The sequence below is a fragment of the Setaria italica genome, chromosome IV, assembly GCF_000263155.2.
Source record: "Setaria italica strain Yugu1 chromosome IV, Setaria_italica_v2.0, whole genome shotgun sequence".
Classification (NCBI taxonomy): domain Eukaryota; kingdom Viridiplantae; phylum Streptophyta; class Magnoliopsida; order Poales; family Poaceae; genus Setaria; species Setaria italica.
The window spans coordinates 14,765,625-14,770,840 of NC_028453.1; the positions used below are offsets into that span (position 1 = coordinate 14,765,625).

Here is a 5,216-nt window from a genome sequence, read left to right on the forward strand (position 1 = left end):
GATAACATTGATGCAACACCAGTTAAAGATCATGAATGGTGGGAGTGATCAAGATTATAGATGCGTACGAATAGTATATAGGTTTTGTAGATATTTTTTTATTGGGAGTGATGGATTAAAGGACAAGAGTTCTTACTTTCGTATGTTGAATATTCTGTTGCATTAATTGTATGATGAATGATGGGAGTAAATGATGGATTGATTTCATTGATAATATATATATTTGTTGCATCAATTTCTTTTTTTCAAAATTTTGTTGCATTAAAGAATCAACATCGATGCACTAACCATGGAATCAACGTTTCTCATTCGGTGTGAATTCAGTATTGCCACAACCATTTCGCATATTGCCATGATCATTAACCGATGCTAAATGTGGCTATTACAAGAATACACACCATGTTGTGATATCCTTTAAGCATATGGTAATGACTCTTATTGTGTTGCGATATCCTTTAAGAAAATAGCAATGACTCATTATTGTGTTGCGATATCTTCTAAGCAAATAGCAATGACTCAAATGGTGTTGCTCTACCATTTAAGCGTATAGCAACGACGCACATTTAGTTGCGATATTCTTTAGGCATATAGTGACGACATAAATTTCATTGCGATTGGCTTTTAGCATATAGCAACGCCTGCATATTCGTTGTGATATGTCCTAAGCATATTGCAACAGCATATGTGTTTTCGCAACGACCAGATATCGTGGCAATATAGGATATTGCTACAAACTTCTAGCATTGTAATAGTGCTTGCTTGCAACTAGCATACATTGTTGCAATAATCACAATAGCAACGTTGCCCGTCATTGCAAATACCACTAATGCAACGCCCATGATCATTGCTTCTACAACCCATTGCAATGCCATACTGTGTTGCAATATGCCACATTTATGGCAACGCCGTACAACTGTGATGCAATACCCTATTGCATCGGAGGTACTTGCAATGCCTCCCAACGCCACCAAAGTGTTGCATATTGCAACAAAAATACCCTTATTGCAACAATTTTGAGGTGTTGCTTTAGGCACAAAACCTTGTAGTGAGCATAACAACCATACTCTATATTATAACTAAGGTACCGATAAGTTGAGTACAAAGCCATACCCAAGGCCGAAGGTTGCATCCCACAACAACCCAGAGGATAGCTTAGCACTACAAGAGAGTAGCTCTAGCCTTGCTCCACTAGCCTAAAGATTACAAGTCTAGCTTAGAGAGAGGGGGAGAGAGGCTTCAAGTGCGGTGTGTGTGAGAGGGGGGGGGGGTCTCCTCCTCTGTTTATAGGTGGTAGAGGCGGTTCCCAGGAGGTATCTTCAGGGAATCTTCTTCCACCGCCATAAGGAGTCCACCAGAGGCCGCCATGTGAAGGATGAGGATGAGCGGGACTCATCCAGGTTCGGCCGAACCTGTGGTTAGATTGACCCTTAACTGGGTCGCCCCTCCACCGCCTCTGCCTGGTGGGCCTTGGCGCTAATCCCTATGGATTCCCGCTAGATTGGGCTAGTTTGCTCTGGCATGTGGGCCCTTTGGTAATCGTGCTTCACGTAGAGTGATGTTTAGTGTGTTTCTCTGGCATTTGCGCATGTTTCTCTCCTTATGGGGACTTGTGTCCCTAAAATCACTTATTTGCCAATACATGTGGAGCTAGATTATTATAACTAAATATGTAAGTAAGAAATGTTAGTTTTCCTTTGTTCATCGAGTACATTGACGGTTGGATTTAGCACTTAAGGACCATGAACAGCCATCGTCCTCAGTCGTATTTACAATTCAACAAAGCAGAGTATATTTTGGTTGTAATTCAAATACTTATTTCCTATTATACTTTGTCCCATCGTGGCTTGCAAAAGTAAGTTTGCAGTGTCCCAATGATCTGTTTAGCTCAATGGACAAACCATCCAATCGCGGCTTGCAAACACAAGTTTGCAGCATATAAGGGATTATTTAACCACCTGAATGACTACTTATCGAACAAACATGTCCAATCACGACTTGTAATAGCAAGTTCGCAGATTTCAGGTTCTCCAGAGCGCACATCGACACAACCCATAAAGGTTGCAAACATAGGCTCTAGTTATGAATTCCTGAAGAGACTACTCGTTGAAGTGTCTATTATCCAGATAACCCGAGTACTCGCAGTCCGCAAAAGGAATACACGATTATAAGTACTCTACATTGGCATCTGATGAGGCTCACAAGAGAAGCCATGTGCGTAGACATTTATATCGACCGCATGAGGCAAACATCAGGGTCGATCATAAGATGCACTGAAAAGAACAAGTCGCAAAGCAACAATAATTGTGAAAAGACTTAGATATAGTTACATTACAAGCGTTGATAATTGTTCATTACATGACTAATGATTGTTTTGTACAGATTCACTCAAGGTCAAATTGTTTGGATACTTCCTTAGGGTGTCTTTGGTTGGGCTTTTGAACCTGCTTTTGCTTTTGCAAAAGCCAAAAGCCAACCAAAAGGCAAAAAAGCTCTATATGTTTTTGCCCAAAAGCTGCTTTTGGTGTAGTACAAATGCAAAAGCACCACCCCCCTGCTTTGAGGTGCTTTTGGGGTAAAAAATTACCCACCTACCACTCTTTATGAAAGGTAACGGTTCAATTTTTTCCGATCTATTTCTAGCGCAAGTCTTCCGTCAACTGTCCACCTCCCGTATTCTCCAGCGCCGCCCCTGGCGGACCGTCTCCCTCCGAGTCCCGGTCGCCAGCCCTCCGGCCCCGGTCGCTGGCCGCCGCCCCAGTCGCCAGTCTGCCTCCTGATCCGGTCGCCGCCCCTGGATCACCCGCCACACCGCGCCCCCGGCCACCGCACCCGGTCGTCCGCCTCCGGCCTCATATTTTGTATGTACATGTTCCTGCGGACACCGCGCCTGCCCGCCGACGGCCGTCGTATTCTGCGCATCTGCTCTCACGTCCGTCTCGTTGAAGGTGAGTCGTTGGGACTTGGCTCGATTTCATCGACAATTTCATCTGTCGATGGTAATAGTTGCTGCCGTGGTAGTAATGATGGCTAGTAGATCAGTAGCAATGATAGGCAGTAATGATGATGAAGTAGCCCCTGCTGCCGTAGACGTTGATGGCTAGTAGAACAGCAGCACTTTCTATTTACGATTTGACAGGCAGTAATGATGATGAAGTAGCTCCTGAGCTCACCGAATCAAATTGGTAGCTTTCTATTTACGCATTGTAGGTCTTCTTATCAATGTTTGAACTGGTAGCTTTCTTTTCGTGGAAGGAAAATAGAAACCCCATGAGTTTACAACCTCAGTTTCATTTTATCTAAGCTATTTAATATTTTTTAGGATGGTAGTGGCTCAAAATTGTTCACATGCAAATCTTACAATTTATTGAAGTCACAATATCTATCATTAGTCATATGAATTGAATCAAACAATATTTTTGGTTGGCTGAAGAATGGGTGATAAGGCAGATTGGGGTGATGCTTTTTTAAGGCATTTGATTGATGCCTGCAAAGAAGAGATTGAAGCTGGGAATAGGCCGATGGGAATTTTTACTACTACCGGTTGGAAGAATGTTGTTTCAAAGTTTGCAGAAAAATCCGGTGACAAGAGAACAAAAAAACAATTGAAGAACAAGTTAGATCTTCTTAAAAAGGAGTACTCAACATTTATGGAGTTCAAGAATTGTGCAACTGGTCTTGGATGGGATGAGGCAAAACAAACTATTGACTGCTCAGACGAATGGTGGTACGAACACCTTGCTGTAAGAACTATGTTGTCATTGTAATTATATTCTTCCCATTCTTCGTTATGGTGTGCCTTATTAATTTTTTTTCTAATTGTAGAGATGCAACAATCGTGAGAAAGGAATCAAATGCCACCATGTGAAGTTTCGAAAACAAGGACCCAAGTTCCTTGATGACCTGCATATCTTGTTTGGCAAGGCACATGTAAGTGGGTCTTCTGCATCCTGTCCTGGAGATATATCATCCGATGAGGCAAGTGATGAGGATGTGGATGAGGTAGCAAAACCTAAGCAGAAGGATATGACAGTGAACCTAGGAAAAAGGAAACGTAAGGGTACCTCCATTGGTGTTGAAGAGAAGGATGAGAAGAGCCCATTCTTTCGTTTGTACAAGACCACTTGTTTGAAGATAGAAAATGCTGCAGAGAGGATCTCCACAAGTGTTGAAGCATCATCAGCTCCTCCAACCAACCTAGTTCCTACCATTACAGAGACTATGAAGATGGTGAAAGAATGTGGGGTGCAAGAAGGAACTGCTCTAATGCACACAGCCGCCTCCCTAATTGTTAAACCTGAATTTAGGGAGCTCTTTAGCTCTCTAGAAACAACTAAAGGAAGACTCGATTTGATTGAGAGGGAGCTAGAAAAGGAGATGATGAAGCGCCACTGATTTGTTTCCATGTTTGTGAGATTATTTTATTATCATATATGATAAGAATTTTTCTATGTTGAACCATAATTTGTTACCCTATGTTGAACCATAGTTTGCTTGGAGATGTGAAACATTATGTATCTATTATTGTGTTATGTTGAGCTTCTTCATTTAGTATTGTCAAGAAAGTTGTTGTATTTAATTATTAATATACTAATGTCTCATGTAGATGGATGATAGATTGGGAGATGTAGCCAAAGGAGGACAGAAAGGACTACTACTGCTAGCTGAACTTGCACAACATGCTGGTGCCATGGGAGAAATGGGAAACTTGTATACTGAGCGGTATTTGCATAAAGCTGAATATAGGGAAACGTTAGAAACTGGAATTCAATGGGTGATGAGGTGTATGTCACGCCCGAGGTATTTTTATAAGATGTTTCGGATGAGCACCGAGATTTTCGATAAACTTCATGACTTGCTAGTCTCTACTTACGGATTGACCTCAACCAACAATGTTTCGTCTACTGAGTCATTGGCAATGTTCTTGTGGATCGTCGGAGGACCACAATCTTTTTCACAAGCTGAAAATCGTTTCACACGGTCACTTTGGACAGTTCACATGAAGTTTCACGAAGTGTTGAAGTGTTTGCGCAAGTTAGCTAAGGACAATATTAAACCAAGAGATCCCACTTTTTCTACAGAGCATAAAAGGGTGAGAGAGGACCGTTTTTGGCCATACTTTAAAGATGCAATTGGAGCAATAGATGGTTCACATGTTAAAGTGGTAGTGCCAGTGGACGAAGTGGTTAACCACACGTGTCGTCATGGATGTACATCTC

At 41.9% G+C, this 5,216-nt stretch overlaps 1 pseudogene; it reads left to right on the forward strand.

Moving 5' to 3' along the window:
* Positions 1-3,431: 3,431 nt before the first annotated feature.
* LOC101772700 lies at positions 3,432-4,111 on the forward strand (annotated as a pseudogene).
* Positions 4,112-5,216: the final 1,105 nt, after the last annotated feature.